The sequence below is a fragment of the Pleurodeles waltl genome, chromosome 10 (genome assembly GCF_031143425.1).
Source record: "Pleurodeles waltl isolate 20211129_DDA chromosome 10, aPleWal1.hap1.20221129, whole genome shotgun sequence".
Taxonomy (NCBI): domain Eukaryota; kingdom Metazoa; phylum Chordata; class Amphibia; order Caudata; family Salamandridae; genus Pleurodeles; species Pleurodeles waltl.
The window spans coordinates 276,422,943-276,440,787 of NC_090449.1; positions in this window are offsets into that span (position 1 = coordinate 276,422,943).

Below are 17,845 nucleotides of genomic sequence, written 5' to 3' on the forward strand. Positions count from 1 at the left end.
TATGTTGGTTATATTCAGTTTATTGATATATTCAGTGTATTTAGTTAACTGAAATATAATTTGACTGTGTCTGATGATAAAAAAGATAACTAGCAATCATCTGGTATGGATCTTTTGTTGTAAATTAAGATTGCAAGACCTAACATGTTCACCTTTAAACCCTAGATTTTTTTCCTCTAGACCTAGAGTCCAGTTGAGGCAGGTACAAAATGCATCTTCAGTCATAAATGGCAGTTTTCAATTCAATGGTGTAGGATCAACAGACATTTACTTTCGAAGATTCAGTTTACAGCAAGAGAAAGTCTGAAAATATGTATTTTGCTCTATTTCAGGCTTAGGGTTGGTAAATATGCTACCTGGGTAGTGAACATCCACAGAGGGTGTGCCTTTATGTATATTTCTAATGTTTTTATGACCCTTTATTGACTGTTGAAATCCCATTACACACAGTTATAGTGTGCGATTGAGAAGGTTCCAAGCACCACTTGCACCGCTATATTTAATTTTTAAAAGGAAAAACTGTTAAATGTGCCAATGTAAATGTCTACTATACCATCTCCAGTGGATTGCTGCACTGTGGACAACACACCTCAGTAAATGTATGGAAACAAGAGTATGCATTGAAATGTACTGCTTGCACAAATGTATTTGCCTATTGCTGGGGTTTTTGGTGATTCCCCCAGAAATTAGATAATTTTTTTGCCATCGCCTACACTGACCTTCCCTAAACACTCAATTCCACCTTACAATATCTACAAAACTAGGCAGAGAGAAGTGCTTCCATTCACAAAATCTATCACACCAAACCTGCTCTGAATGCACAGCCTTTGAGGAAAAAGTCCCCAAGTGCCAGCAGAATTGTCTCCCTATCACCCCCAATCTAGGGGTTGTTCAAATTAATGAAACTTTGAGGTAGATCCATGGGCATGCAGGGGACAAATGGTTGAATGTCCTCTGTCCTTCCTTGAGATCCAAAACCAAATACATGTGCTTCAAGAAACTATTGATAAAAAATTTAGAGTTTCATTCTATCAAAACGTTCCGCTAGGGGAAACTACCTTACCATATTAGATGCCTTCTTCTCCTCCTTCTCTTTCTTCTGAACAAACTTCACTATATCCTGTATTCTGAGGCAGCAGAAACACAAATCTCAGAGCACTCTAAGCGTCCCAAATATGTCTGTCTATCTATCTGTAAGGAAATGCCTCCTTGGCATGGTTACCCCCTGACTTTTTGCCTTTGCTGATGCTATGTTTTGAATTGAAAGTGTGCTGAGGCCTGCTAACCAGGCCCCAGCACCAGTGTTCTTTCCCTAAACCTGTACTTTTGTATCCACAATTGGCACACCCTGGCATCCAGGTAAGTCCCTTGTAAATGGTACCCCTGGTACCAAGGGCCCTGATGCCAAGGAAAGGTCTCTAAGGGCTGCAGCATGTCTTATGCCACCCTGGAGACCCCTCACTCAGCACAGACACACTGCTTGCCAGCTGTGTGTGCTGGTGAGAACAAAACGAGTAAGTCGACATGGCCCTCCCCTCAGGGTGCCATGCCAGCCTCTCACTGCCTATGCAGGTATAGATAAGTCACCCCTCTAGCAGGCCTTACAGCCCTAAGTCAGGGTGCACTATTCCATGGGTGAGGGCACCAGTGCATGAGCACTGTGCCCCTACAGTGTCTAAACAAAACCTTAGAAATTGTAAGTGCAGGGTAGCCATAAGAGTATATGGTCTGGGAGTCTGTCAAACACGGACTCCACAGCACCATAATGGCTACACTGAAAACTGGGAAGTTTGGTATCAAACTTCTCAGCACAATAAATGCACACTGATGCCAGTGTACATTTTATTGTAAAATACACCCCAGAGGGCACCTTAGAGGTGCCCCCTGAAACCTTAACCGACTATCTGTGTAGGCTGACTGGTTCCAGCAGCCTGCCACAACCGAGACATGTTGCTGGCCCCATGGGGAGAGTGCCTTTGTCACTCTGAGGCCAGTAACAAAGCCTGCACTGGGTGGAGATGCTAACACCTCCCCCAGGCAGGAGCTGTCACACCTGGCGGTGAGCCTCAAAGGCTCACCCCTTTGTGCCAGCACCGCAGGAAACTCCAGCTAGTGGAGTTGCCCGCCCCCTCCGGCCACGGCCCCCACTTTTGGCGGCAAGGCCGGAGAAAATAATGAGAATAACAAGGAGGAGTCACTGGCCAGTCAGGACAGCCCCTAAGGTGTCCTGAGCTGAATTGACTCTAACTTTTAGAAATCCTCCATCTTGCAGATGGAGGATTCCCCAATAGGATTAGGGATGTGACCCCCTCCCCTTGGGAGGAGGCACAAAGAGGGTGTACCCACCCTCAGGGCTAGTAGCCATTGGCTACTAACCCCCCAGACCTAAACACGCCCTTAAATTTAGTATTTAAGGGCTCCCCTGAACCTAAGAATTTAGATTCCTGAAACTACAAGAAGAAGAGGACTGCTGAGCTGAAAAACCCCTGCAGAGGAAGACCAGAAGACACCAACTGCTTTGGCCCCAGACTTACCGGCCTGTCTCCTGCCTTCCAAAGAAACCTGCTCCAGCGACGCTTTCCAAGGGACCAGCGACCTCTGAATCCTCTGAGGACTGCCCTGCTTCAAGAAAGACAAGAAACTCCTGAGGACAGCGGCACTGCTCCAAAAGAACTGCAACTTTGTTACAGAGGAGCAGATTTAAAGACCCCTGCAACTCCCCGCAATAAGCGTGAGACTTGCAACACTGCACCCGGCGACCCCGACTCGACTGGTGGAGAACCAACACCTCAAGGAGGACCCTCCGGCGACTCCAAGACCGTGAGTAACCAAAGTTGTCCCCCCTGAGCCCCCACAGCGACGCCTGCAGAGGGAATCCCGAGACTCCCCCTGACCGCGACTGCCTGAACCTAAAGTCCTGACGGCTGGAAAAGACCCTGCACCCGCAGCCCCCAGCACCTGAAGGAACGGAACTTCTGTGCAGGAGTGACCCCAGGAGGCCCTCTCCCGTGCCCAGGTGGTGGCTAACCCGAGGAGCCCCCCCCTTGCCTGCCTGCAGCGCTGAAGAGATCCCTTGGTCTCTCATTGAACATCATTGAAAACCCGACGCGTGTTTGCACACTGCACCCGGCCGCCCCCGTGCTGCTGAGGGTGTACTTTTTGTGCTGACTTGTGTCCCCCCCGGTGCCCTATAAAAAACCCCTGGTCTGCCCTCCGAAGACGCGGGTACTTACCTGCTGGCAGACCGGAACAGGGGCACCCCCTTCTCTCCATTGAAGCCTATGTGTTTTGGGCACCTCTTTGACCTCTGCACCTGACCGGCCCTGAGCTGCTGGTGTGGTAACTTTGGGGTTGCTCTGAACCCCCAACGGTGGGCTACCTTGGACCCAAACCTGAGACTTGTAAGTGATTTACTTACCTGCTAAAACTAACAATAACTTACCTCCCCCAGGAACTGTGAAAATTGCACTGAGTCCACTTTTAAAACAGCTTATTGTGTTTTATGTAAAAAGTATATATGCTACTGTAATTATTCAAAGTTCCTAAAGTACTTACCTGCAATACCTTTCAAATGAGATATTACATGTAGAATTTGAACCTGTGGTTCTTAAAATAAACTAAGAAAAGGTATTTTTCTATAACAAAACCTATTGGCTGGATTTGTCTCTGAGTGTGTGCTCCTCATTTATTGCCTGTGTGTATGTACAACAAATGCTTAACACTACTCCTTTGATAAGCCTACTGCTCGACCACACTACCACAAAATAGAGCATTAGTATTATCTCTTTTTGCCACTATCTTACCTCTAAGGGGAACCCTTGGACTCTGTGCATGCTATTCCTTACTTTGAAATAGCACATACAGAGCCAACTTCCTACATTGGTGGATCAGCGGTGGGGTACAAGACTTTGCATTTGCTGGACTACTCAGCCAATACCTGATCACACGACAAATCCCAAAAATTGTCATTAGAAATTGATTTTTGCAATTTGAAATTTTTCTAAATTCTTAAAAGTCCTGCTCGGGCCTTGTGTTAGTCCCTGTTAGCATTTCCTTTTAGAGTTTAAAAGTTTGGTAAAAGTTTGAATTAGATTCTAGAACTAGTTTTAGTTTCTTAAAAAGTATTCCAACTTTTAGAAGCATAATGTCTAATACAGATGTGAATGGGGTGGAACTCGACACCACACCTTACCTCCATCTACAGATGAGAGAGCTAAGGTCACTCTGTAAACTAAAGAAAATAGCAATGGGCTCCAGACCTTCCAAACTACAGCTCCAGGAGCTGTTGGCAGAGTTTGAAAGAGCCAACCCCTCTGAGGATGGCAACACAGAGGATGAGTATAGTGACTTGGAGGGTGATTCCCCCCCACCAGTCCTATCTAGGGAGGACAGGGCCTCTCAAGCCCTGACTCCACAAATCATAGTCAGAGATGCTGGTTCCCTCACAGGAGGGACCAACCTCTCTGAAATCACTGAGGATAACTCCAGTGAAGAGGACATCCAGTTAGCCAGGATGGCCAAAAGATTGGCTTTGGAAAGACAGATCCTAGCTATAGAAAGGGAAAGACAAGAGATGGGCCTAGGACCCATCAATGGTGGCAGCAACATAAATAGGGTCAGAGATTCTCCTGACATGTTGAAAATCCCTAAAGGGATTGTAACTAAATATGAAGATGGTGATGACATCACCAAATGGTTCACAGCTTTTGAGAGGGCTTGTGTAACCAGAAAAGTGAACAAATCTCACTGGGGTGCTCTCCTTTGGGAAATGTTCACAGGACAGTGTAGGGATAGACTCCTCACACTCTCTGGAAAAGATGCAGAATCTTATGACCTCATGAAGGGTACCCTGATTGAGGGCTTTGGATTCTCCACTGAGGAGTATAGGATTAGATTCAGGGGGGCTCAAAAATCCTCGAGCCAGACCTGGGTTGACTTTGTAGACTACTCAGTAAAAACACTAGATGGTTGGATTCAAGGCAGTGGTGTAAGTAATTATGATGGGCTGTACAATTTATTTGTGAAAGAACACCTGTTAAGTAATTGTTTCAATGACAAACTGCATCAGCATCTGGTAGACCTAGGACCAATTTCTCCCCAAGAATTGGGAAAGAAGGCGGACCATTGGGTCAAGACTAGGGTGTCCAAAACTTCCACAGGGGGTGACCAAAAGAAAGGCGTCACAAAACCTCCCCAGGGGAAGGGTGGTGAGACAGCCAAACACAAAAATAGTAAAGAGTCTTCTACAGGCCCCCAAAAACCTGCACAGGAGGGTGGGCCCAGAGCCTCTTCACAAAACAATTCTGGGTACAAGGGTAAAAACTTTGATCCCAAAAAGGCCTGGTGTCGTAGCTGTAGTCAGTCTGGACACCAAACTGGAGACAAGGCCTGTCCCAAGAAAAATACCACTTCAAACTCCACTCCAGCTAACACTGGAATGGCTAGTCTCCAAGTGGGATCAACAGTGTGCCCAGAGCAAATCAGGTGTCACACTGAAGCTACATTAGTCTCTGAGGGTGGGGTGGATTTAGCCACACTGGCTGCCTGGCCCCCTAACATGCAAAAATACAGGTAGCAGCTCTTAATTAATGGGACAAGTGTAGAAGGCCTGAGGGATACAGGTGCCAGTGTCACCATGGTGACAGAGAAACTGGTTTCCCCTGGCCAATACCTGGCTGGACAAACTTATCCAGTCACCAACGCTGCCAATCAGACTAAAGTACATCCCATGGCTATGGTAACTTTAGAGTGGGGAGGGGTCAATGGCCTGAAACAGGTGGTGGTCTCCTCAAATATCCCAGTAGACTGTTTGCTTGGAAATGACCTGGAGTCCACAGCATGGGCTGAGGTAGAACTGAAAACCCATGCAGCTATGCTGGGTATCCCTGAACTGGTGTGTGTCAAGACAAGGGCACAGTGCAAAGCACAGGGTGACAAAGTAGAGCTGGAGTCTGGAAGAAAGGCCCAGCCTACCAAGAGAAAAGGAAAGTCAGCTGGGAAACCAGCTGCAACACAAGAAAAAGAGAACCTCTCTTCTCAGGAAGAAGTTCTGCCCTCTGAGGGAACTGAGCCTATGGAACTGGAACCTTATCAGGTTGAGCTCTTAGGCCCAGGGGGACCCTCAAGGGAAGAGTTGTGTAAGGGACAAGAAACCTGTCCCTCTCTTGAAGGCCTTAGGCAGCAAGCTGCTGAAGAGTCCAAAGGCAAGAAAAATGGAACACATAGGGTCTATTGGGAAGATGGACTCCTGTACACTGAGGCAAGAGATCCCAAACCTGGTGCCACTAGGAGAGTGGTAGTGCCTCAGAGTTTCAGAGAGTTTATTCTGACCTTAGCCCATGATATTCCCCTTGCTGGGCATTTGGGACAAACCAAGACGTGGGAGAGGTTAGTCAACCACTTCTACTGGCCCAATATGTCCCAGAAGGTTAAGGAGTTTTGCCTCTCCTGCCCCACCTGTCAAGCCAGTGGTAAGACAGGTGGGCATCCAAAGGCCCCCCTCATTCCACTTCCAGTGGTGGGGGTCCCCTTTGAAAGAGTGGGTGTGGACATAGTGGGTCCACTTGAACCTCCCACAGCCTCAGGAAATATGTACATCCTAGTAGTAGTGGATCATGCTACTAGGTATCCTGAAGCTATTCCCCTTAGGTCGACTACTGCCCTTGCAGTAGCCAAGGCCCTCATTGGTATCTTTACCAGAGTGGGCTTCCCTAAGGAGGTGGTGTCTGACAGAGGTACCAACTTCATGTCAGCATACCTAAAACACATGTGGAATGAGTGTGGAGTGACTTATAAGTTCACTACACCATATCATCCACAAACTAATGGCCTTGTTGAGAGATTCAACAAGACATTAAAGGGCATGATCATGGGGCTCCCAGAAAAACTCAAAAGGAGATGGGATGTCCTCCTGCCATGTCTGCTTTTCACTTACAGAGAGGTGCCTCAGAAGGGAGTAGGGTTCTCACCCTTTGAACTTCTGTTTGGCCACCCTGTAAGGGGACCACTTGCTCTTGTTAAAGAAGGCTGGGAGAGACCTCTTCATGAGCCTAAACAAGACATAGTGGACTATGTACTTGGCCTTCGCTCAAGAATGGCAGAGTACATGGAAAAGGCAAGTAAAAACCTTGATGCCAGCCAACAGCTCCAGAAGTTTTGGTATGACAAAAAGGCTGCAATGGTTGAATTTCAACCAGGGCAGAAAGTCTGGGTTTTGGAGCCTGTGGCTCCCAGGGCACTTCAGGACAGATGGAGTGGCCCTTACCCAATCCTGGAAAAGAAGAGTCAGGTCACCTACCTGGTGGACCTAGGCACAAGCAGGAGCCCCAAGAGGGTGATCCATGTAAACCGCCTAAAACTCTTCCATGACAGGGCTGATGTAAATCTGTTGATGGTAACAGATGAGGACCAGGAAGCTGAGAGTGAGCCTCTCCCTGATCTCCTCTCATCAGACCCTAAAGATGGCTCAGTGGATGGAGTGATCTATTCAGACACCCTCTCTGGCCAACAGCAAGCTGACTGTAGGAAGGTCCTACAACAGTTTGCTGAGCTCTTTTCCCTAACCCCTGGTCAGACACACCTGTGTACCCATGATGTGGACACAGGAGACAGCATGCCTGTCAAAAACAAAATCTTCAGACAGTCTGATCAAGTTAAGGAAAGCATCAAGGTGGAAGTCCACAAGATGCTGGAATTGGGAGTAATTGAGTACTCTGACAGCCCCTGGGCTAGCCCAGTGGTCTTAGTCCCCAAACCTCACACCAAAGAAGGAAAGAGAGAGATGAGGTTTTGTGTGGACTACAGAGGTCTTAATTCTGTCACCAAGACAGATGCCCATCCCATTCCTAGAGCTGACGAGCTGATTGACAAATTAGGTGCTGCCAAATTCTTAAGTACCTTTGACTTAACAGCAGGGTACTGGCAAATCAAAATGGCACCTGGAGCAAAAGAGAAAACAGCATTCTCCACACCTGATGGGCATTATCAGTTTACTGTTATGCCCTTTGATTAAAGAATGCCCCTGCCACCTTCCAAAGGTTGGTGAATCAAGTCCTTGCTGGGTTGGAATCCTTTAGTGCAGCTTATCTTGATGATATTGCTGTCTTCAGCTCCACCTGGCAGGATCACCTGGTCCACCTGAAGAAGGTTTTGAAGGCTCTGCAATCAGCAGGCCTCTCTATCAAGGCATCCAAATGCCAGATAGGGCAGGGAACTGTGGTTTACTTGGGACACCTTGTAGGTGGAGGCCAAGTGCAGCCACTCCAGCCTAAGATCCAGACTATTCTGGACTGGGCAGCTCCAAAAACCCAGACTCAAGTCAGGGCATTCCTTGGCTTGACTGGGTACTATAGGAGGTTTGTGAAGGGATATGGATCCATTGTGACAGCCCTCACAGAACTCACCTCCAAGAAAATGCCCAAGAAAGTAAACTGGACTGTAGAATGCCAACAGGCCTTTGACACCCTGAAACAAGCTATGTGCACAGCACCAGTTCTAAAAGCTCCAGATTACTCCAAGCAATTCATTGTGCAAACAGATGCCTCTGAACATGGGATAGGGGCGGTTTTGTCCCAAACAAATGATGATGGCCTTGACCAGCCTGTTGCTTTCATTAGCAGGAGGTTACTCCCCAGGGAGCAGCGTTGGAGTGCCATTGAGAGGGAGGCCTTTGCTGTGGTTTGGTCACTGAAGAAGTTGAGACCATACCTCTTTGGTACTCACTTCCTAGTTCAAACTGACCACAGACCTCTCAGATGGCTGATGCAAATGAAAGGTGAAAATCCAAAACTGTTGAGGTGGTCCAGCTCCCTACAGGGAATGGACTTTACAGTGGAACACAGACCTGGGACTGCCCATGCCAATGCAGATGGCCTTTCCAGGTTCTTCCACTTAGAAAATAAAGACTCTCTTGGGAAAGGTTAGTCTCATCCTCTTTCGTTTGGGGGGGGGGGGTTGTGTAAGGAAATGCCTCCTTGGCATGGTTACCCCCTGACTTTTTGCCTTTGCTGATGCTATGTTTTGAATTGAAAGTGTGCTGAGGCTTGCTAACCAGGCCCCAGCACCAGTGTTCTTTCCCTAAACCTGTACTTTTGTATCCACAATTGGCACACCCTGGCATCCAGGTAAGTCCCTTGTAAATGGTACCCCTGGTACCAAGGTCCCTGATGCCAAGGAAAGGTCTCTAAGGGCTGCAGCATGTCTTATGCCACCCTGGAGACCCCTCACTCAGCACAGACACACTGCTTGCCAGCTGTGTGTGCTGGTGAGAACAAAACGAGTAAGTCGACATGGCCCTCCCCTCAGGGTGCCATGCCAGCCTCTCACTGCCTATGCAGGTATAGATAAGTCACCCCTCTAGCAGGCCTTACAGCCCTAAGGCAGGGTGCACTATACCATGGGTGAGGGCACCAGTGCATGAGCACTGTGCCCCTACAGTGTCTAAACAAAACCTTAGACATTGTAAGTGCAGGGTAGCCATAAGAGTATATGGTCTGGGAGTCTGTCAAACACGGACTCCACAGCACCATAATGGCTACACTGAAAACTGGGAAGTTTGGTATCAAACTTCTCAGCACAATAAATGCACACTGATGCCAGTGTACATTTTATTGTAAAATACACCCCAGAGGGCACCTTAGAGGTGCCCCCTGAAACCTTAACCGACTATCTGTGTAGGCTGACTGGATCCAGCAGCCTGCCACAACCGAGACATGTTGCTGGCCCCATGGGGAGAGTGCCTTTGTCACTCTGAGGCCAGTAACAAAGCCTGCACTGGGTGGAGATGCTAACACCTCCCCCAGGCAGGAGCTGTCACACCTGGCGGTGAGCCTCAAAGGCTCACCCCTTTGTGCCAGCACCGCAGGACACTCCAGCTAGTGGAGTTGCCCGCCCCCTCCGGCCACGGCCCCCACTTTTGGCGGCAAGGCCGGAGAAAATAATGAGAATAACAAGGAGGAGTCACTGGCCAGTCAGGACAGCCCCTAAGGTGTCCTGAGCTGAAGTGACTCTAACTTTTAGAAATCCTCCATCTTGCAGATGGAGGATTCCCCAATAGGATTAGGGATGTGACCCCCTCCCCTTGGGAGGAGGCACAAAGAGGGTGTACCCACCCTCAGGGCTAGTAGCCATTGGCTACTAACCCCCCAGACCTAAACACGCCCTTAAATTTAGTATTTAAGGGCTCCCCTGAACCTAAGAATTTAGATTCCTGAAACTACAAGAAGAAGAGGACTGCTGAGCTGAAAAACCCCTGCAGAGGAAGACCAGAAGACACCAACTGCTTTGGCCCCAGACTTACCGGCCTGTCTCCTGCCTTCCAAAGAAACCTGCTCCAGCGACGCTTTCCAAGGGACCAGCGACCTCTGAATCCTCTGAGGACTGCCCTGCTTCAAGAAAGACAAGAAACTCCCGAGGACAGCGGCACTGCTCCAAAAGAACTGCAACTTTGTTACAGAGGAGCAGATTTAAAGACCCCTGCAACTCCCCGCAAGAAGCGTGAGAATTGCAACACTGCACCCGGCGCCCCCGACTCGACTGGTGGAGAACCAACACCTCAGGGAGGACCCTCCGGCGACTCCAAGACCGTGAGTAACCAAAGTTGTCCCCCCTGAGCCCCCACAGCGACGCCTGCAGAGGGAATCCCGAGGCTCCCCCTGACCGCGACTGTCTGAACCTAAAGTCCCAACGGCTGGAAAAGACCCTTCACCCACAGCCCCCAGCACCTGAAGGAACGGAACTTCTGTGCAGGAGTGACCCCCAGGAGGCCCTCTCCCGTGCCCAGGTGGTGGCTACCCCGAGGAGCCCCCCCCTTGCCTGCCTGCAGCGCTGAAGAGATCCCTTGGTCTCTCATTGAACATCATTGAAAACCCGACGCGTGTTTGCACAATGCACCCGGCCGCCCCCGTGCTGCTGAGGGTGTACTTTTTGTGCTGACTTGTGTCCCCCCCCGGTGCCCTATAAAAACCCCCTGGTCTGCCCTCCGAAGACGCGGGTACTTACCTGCTGGCAGACCGGAACAGGGGCACCCCCTTCTCTCCATTGAAGCCTATGTGTTTTGGGCACCTCTTTGACCTCTGCACCTGACCGGCCCTGAGCTGCTGGTGTGGTAACTTTGGGGTTGCTCTGAACCCCCAACGGTGGGCTACCTTGGACCCAAACCTGAGACTTGTAAGTGATTTACTTACCTGCTAAAACTAACAATAACTTACCTCCCCCAGGAACTGTGAAAATTGCACTGTGTCCACTTTTAAAACAGCTTATTGTGTTTTATGTAAAAAGTATATATGCTACTGTAATTATTCAAAGTTCCTAAAGTACTTACCTGCAATACCTTTCAAATGAGATATTACATGTAGAATTTGAACCTGTGGTTCTTAAAATAAACTAAGAAAAGGTATTTTTCTATAACAAAACCTATTGGCTGGATTTGTCTCTGAGTGTGTGTTCCTCATTTATTGCCTGTGTGTATGTACAACAAATGCTTAACACTACTCCTTTGATAAGCCTACTGCTCGACCACACTACCACAAAATAGAGCATTAGTATTATCTCTTTTTGCCACTATCTTACCTCTAAGGGGAACCCTTGGACTCTGTGCATGCTATTCCTTACTTTGAAATAGCACATACAGAGCCAACTTCCTACACTATCTATCTATCTATCTATCTATCTATCTATCTATCTATCTATCTATCTATCTATCTATCTATCTATCTATCTATCTATCTATCTATTAATCAATAAATAATTACTCAAGTCTAGGACAGAACCTACATTCAGTAGATTCCTGACTTCTGAAAATAAGGATGTTCACAAATAGGACCAGAAGGATCCACAGGGATTATTTTTATATTGGATTGGATTATATTGATTGTGTTGCTTGTGCATTAGGTTTGTCATGTTGTTTCTAACCTGTGTTCACAACCACCCACAAAGATAAGATGTTGAGAAAGTAGAAACAACATAGTTTAGTTCTGTGAACCTCTTAGGGAGCTTCATAAAAATGTACCTAAGTAATAATTGTTTAGATGAATCATCAATGATAGCCTGAATATAGACCTAGGGGCTCAGTAGGGATTAGATACACTGCTACATTACATTTAGATAAATCACTTATTTACTTAAGTATGTATTTTTATACTGTAGAGGATTGTAAACATGATTTACAAATGAAACTTGATTTTGTGAGAAGGCTCGAGGCGATCCTCCAGTCATTTTAGATCGTAGGCCACTGCTTCAATATTCATTGGCTCCCATGAGCCACATGGAAATAGCAACTGGAGCCTATCGGTATCTGATGGCTTTCCCTCCAGCGGGCCATAGATATAAATATTGAGGCTGTCTCTTTTTTAATTATATGAGATAAAAATGTTTTGGGGGTTTTCAGTGAATGCCCATCTCTTTTTCTGGGGCTAGGAAAATACATAATTAGCCTTCATTTCAATCAAATTCACAAGTTTACATCTTTTAGTAAGGTTTTGTATAGTCTAAGGCATTTATATATAATCAAATAATCGCTTCATCTTTAGCCATTTTTTGGATAAGCTTACCTCTATTTGCAAGCATTTCTTTTTGTTGCATAAGGGAGGGCCGTAGTTCCAAATTCTGGCATACTGCTGGAAAAGGCATGTGCCATCATATCTTCTTTCTTGAAGACTGGACTTACTAGGAGCAGAGTACCCGTAGTACAGACTGATCAGAACCCACCATGGACTTTAGGCATAGAGGCAAGATATCAGGAGGAGGTGTAAAGGACTTGTAAGTAATGAAAATCATCTTGTAAATACCTTTAGCTTTCAGAGGAAGTCATTGACTCATTTAAAGTACAGCATAAATATGACCACCTTTTTATATAAATTTATATCAGCGGTAGATCCAGGGCTATGCAGGGTCTGGATGGTGGAATGACTACAGTTTTTCCATAAGCTCCAAACCCAAATACATGTGCTTTAGGGAGCTCTTGAAAAAAATGTTTGGAGTTTCATTCTAACAAAAACTTCCTCTGAATTGAAAAGAAAGCTACAATGGCACATGTGCAATCTAAGATAACTTCTAGAGTCCTTTCTATAAGCATTCATGTGTTCCAGCATCATCCATAGGCAGTCTACTAGTTCATCAGCAGATTCCCTATCGAAGATCAATGAGTATAATTCCTGCATATAAACAACATATCACTAAGAACAAAAACAAGATGGTCCAAATGGCTAATTTGAAATGAAAAGTCTCATCATGGGTTACTTACCCTAAAGCCTTTATTACAAAAAAAAAGTACATGAAAATGTGTCCAATCTATATCATCTTCATAAAATTGTAATCATCAAATCAATAAAATGTGCAGAGGGTTAATTTAAATGTAAAGCAGATGGAAAGATTGTTACAAAATTACCAAGTTCTGTTGATTTTTTGCTTTTCTTCTAAATTCACTTTCTTCTAATTAAAACATGTCCTAATTTAAAAGGTGCAACACCATCAAAGAATTTAGGGGGCTGATCCCTTGTATTTACTCCAATCAAGGCTAATAAAAGCTTTGAATTGCCTTGGGTCATCTGTCTCTTTCTAGCCATGCATTTTTGGTTGCATCTAATAAACATTCAACCTGGTTTGTATTCTTCAGTTTCAACATTTATCACATATTCCTAGTTTTGGTGGAATTGCCTGTGTATTTTGGTAAATACGTTTGGGCATTACCAGATGAAAGCGGTTCAATCCCAGGGTGAAACTGCAGCAATGTCAAGAAAAGAGTGACAACAGAAAAGGCGGGTTGACCAAGAATGTGGTAAAGAGGTGGGCAAGTGGAAGGAGCTGAGAGTGTCTAGAACTCTCAAAGCCCACACCCATGGAATGACCTAGCAGCTACAAACTCACTATCATCCCACAGACACCAAAATGTGAGAAATGTTTCAAAGACGAAAACTGAATCATGAAAAATGAACATCTGAAACCAGCTCTGCACACAAATGGTAGTCTCTGTACAAAGCACTAGAACCTACAAGAATTTAGAATGATCTACAAACAGACACCAAGCCCCATGGCCTCAAGGTTACAGACAATACAACATGAAGCAGAGGAAATCTCAAAAATGCTTGACCTTGTAAACTGCAGAAAGATGGTTCAGGCCAAACTACCAAGGCTGCTAAGGAAAACCAATGGCCCAGTACTGTAGTGTTGTAGATTAAGGCCCTCATTCCAACCCTGGCGGTCTATGATCGCCAGGGTGGAGGTCGCCGGAAGCACCGCCAACAGGCTGGCGGTGCTTCATCTGGCATTCCGACCGCGGCTGTAAAGCTGCGGTCGCCCAGCCAGGTCCAGCGGTTTCCCGCCGGATTACCCACGGCTGGGAGAATCCTCCATGGCGGCGCTGCAAGCAGCGGCGCCATGGGGATTCCGACCCCCTTCCCGCCAGCCTGTTTCTGGCGGTTTTCACCACCAGAAACAGGATGTCAGGAACGGGTGTCATGGGGCATAGCAGACAGTGAAAATCGCAGACAGTGAAAATCGCGACGGGTGCAACTGCACCCGTCGCACCCCTGCAACACCGCCGGCTCCATTCGGAGCCGGCTTCAATGTTGCAGGGCCTTTCCCGCTGGGCTGGCGGGTGCTCCCTTGGCGGGCGCCCGCCGGCCCAGCGGGAAAGTCTGAATGGCCTCCGCGGTCTTTTGACTGCGGAGCGGCCAATTGGCAGTTCCCGCTTGGCGGGCGGTGCCCGCCAATGTAGGAATGACCCCCTATGTGTGCTATGTCCCTTGCAGTTCTAGGCAGAATCGATAGAGGAAGTGCACAACTGCTGGGCGGTGTTAGGGTGTGTTTTTTACCGGTATAACGCGATCTGATAATATGTGGTTGTATGCTGAGAAATAAAGACATCTGTTAATGACCTCTGCATGTAATGTAGTCATTTACAATGTTTTGAGCTGGGGAGCATGCTAAAACTACCACCATCAAAGACTGCATGGGGATCCAGAAGGCCAAAGGAAGCATGGAGCGCAGTGAGGGTAATAGCTCTAATTTAATAGAGAGAACCAAGAACTAAGGGGGTGATTCTAAGTCTGGGGGGCGGCGGAGGCCGCCCGCCAGACTTCCCCCTCCAAAATACCGCTCCGCTGTCGGAAGACCGCTGAGGGTATTCTGGGTTTTGCACTGGGCTGGCGGGCGACCGCCAAAAGGCCGCCCGCCAGCCCAGTGCAAAACTACCTTCCCACGAGGACGCCGGCTCTGAATGGAGACGGCGGAGTGGGAAGGTGCGACGGGTGCAGTGGCACCCGTCGCGAATTTCACTGTCTGCAATGCAGACAGTGAAATTCTTTGTGAGGCCCTCTTACGGTGGCCCCTGCAGTGCCCATGCCATTGGCATGGGCACTGCAGGGGCCCCCAGGGGCCCCACGACAACCCATCCCGCCATCCTGTTCCTGGCGGGCGAACCGCCAGGAACAGGATGGCGGTATGGGCTGTCAGAATCCCCATGGCGGCGCAGCGAGCTGCGCCGCCATGGAGGATTCAAATGGGCAGCGGAAAACCGGCGGGAGACCACCGGTTTTCCACTTCTGACCGCGGTCAAACCGCCGCAGTCAGAATGCCCAGCGGGGCACCGCCAGCCTGTTGGCGGTGCCCCCGTCATTTTAGCCCTGGCGGTCTTGGACCGCCAGGGTTAGAATGACCCCCTAAGTCAATGAGGAATGTCTGAGTAACAAAAACATTCACAGAGTAACAAAGAGGGGGCACCCTTTTGGAAGACTACAGAACAAATGCAAACCATCACCGGTCCTCTTATTATTCACAGACCTAACTTAGAGTAAGGAAGTAACCAAAATAAGCACCCAAGTTGAAGTGAAAATTCTAACTAAGTCAAATGAACCAACCAATAAAAACCAGGGCCTATCACTACAAACAAAGACAGGGACAGATTGCAAAGTCCACAAAAACTACCCAAAACAGCCCTACATGAACACTCCATGTTAATAATAAAAGAGAACTTAAATATAAAATCCTCGGAGAAAGTAAACTGCAACATGAACCAAACAGCACACAGTTCCATAAATAACAGTACATAAACATAACAAGGGCATCTGCAAAAAGAAGAAAGATTCTGTATCTACCTACAACTAATACACCTCATGCTGCAACTATGCCAAGAGGTGAGGAAACTATGGGCCGGATTTAGGTCTCGGTGGATGGAATGCTCCATCACAAACGTGACAGATATCCTGTCTGCCATATTTCGACCTCCGTAGGATCTAATGGGATTGTAATGTGGCGAACAGGATTTTGTGAGTGAGCATTCCCTGCCGCCAAGATCTAAATCAGGCCCTATGTCACAATATAGCAGAGCTCAAGCTAAGAGATATAAGAAACAAATCTTTTAAAATAACTGAAAACAAAAAATAATAACATGACTGAAGCATCCAGCTTGCAGAACGAAGTATGGCCATGCCTCAAATACCTACATAGAAGACATGCAGCTCACTCCTAAAATCCATCCCTATTGAGAGCTCCGGAGGAAAATTCACCACCCCAAAGACCATTTCATTTCCAAGCCCATAGTCCAGGATAAGTCCACTCAGACAGTGCACTAGAAGGCGTTAACAAATGAACACTTAGCAGATAGCTATATAAGTTACTCCATCGGGTCCACCTAATGGACAGAAAATGGGAGAGTTCAAGTTACAGAAGACCTAAGGCTGTTACATAACTATGAGAGCATACCAGAGCACCAAACAGTTAAGGATTTGCTATGTCGTGTACGCAAGGAAAATCGCTCACTCAAAAACAAAGCCTACTAATAATTAACAGAAAAATTGACAACAACACAGGCTCACAACATGTTCTCGCTGACACAGTAAATTCAAAATTGATTGAATAAATGCTCAAATCTGTTTCTTTTGCCAAATCCTTTTCTTTAACTAGAATAACACTTGGGGCTAAACTTCTCAAGGGGCAGTGGGTGACAAGCAATGTAGGAAAGTACCCTTTTTCTTGGAATGCTTACCCCCTTTTCTGCCTGATGTGAGTGTGCTTGACTGTGTTCACTAATATCCTGCTAACCAGGACCCCATTGATTATGCTCTCTCTCCCAAAACTCTGTATTTTATCCCACAATTTGCATACTGGTGCCCCCATGTAAGTCTCTAGTATATGGTACGTAGGTACCCAGGGCATTGTGGTTCCTTCCAGGAGATCCCTATGGGCTGCAGCAGTTATTCTGCCATCCATATGGAGTCCATGCAAAGATTTCTGCAGGCTTGTCATTGCAGTCTGTGTGAACCAAGAGCATGCACCCGTTTTCACTATAGGTCACTGCACCAGGTTACTATAAGTCACCCCAATGGTAGGCCCTCTCAGCCCAGAGGGCAGGGTGCATGCACCTGTGTGTGAAGGCACCCCTGCACTAGCAGAGGTACCCCAACAAACTCCAGACCCACTTTCCTGGACTTTGAGAGTACGGGGACGCCATTTTACGTTTGGACTGGACTTTGTCACTACCTATGTCCAGCTACATAATGGTAACTCTGAACCTAGGCATGTTTGGTATCACACATGTTGGAATCATACCCAAATTCTTTTGCAAGTATTGGTTGTATGATTCCATGCACTCTGGGGGCCCCTTAGAAGACCTTCAGCATTGCTTCCACAGCCTTTTGAGGTTTTCCAAGCAGCCTCAGCTGCTGCCACCTCACAGAAAGGTTTCTGCCCTCCTGTTGCTTGAGCGGCTCAAGCCCAGGAACGCAGAACAAAGGATTTGCTTTGGGAGAGGGATGTTATACCCTCTCCCTTTGGAAATAGGTGTTACATGGCTTGCGATGGGTAGCCACCCCAAGTCACTGGTATGCTTTGAAGGGCACATTGGGTGCCC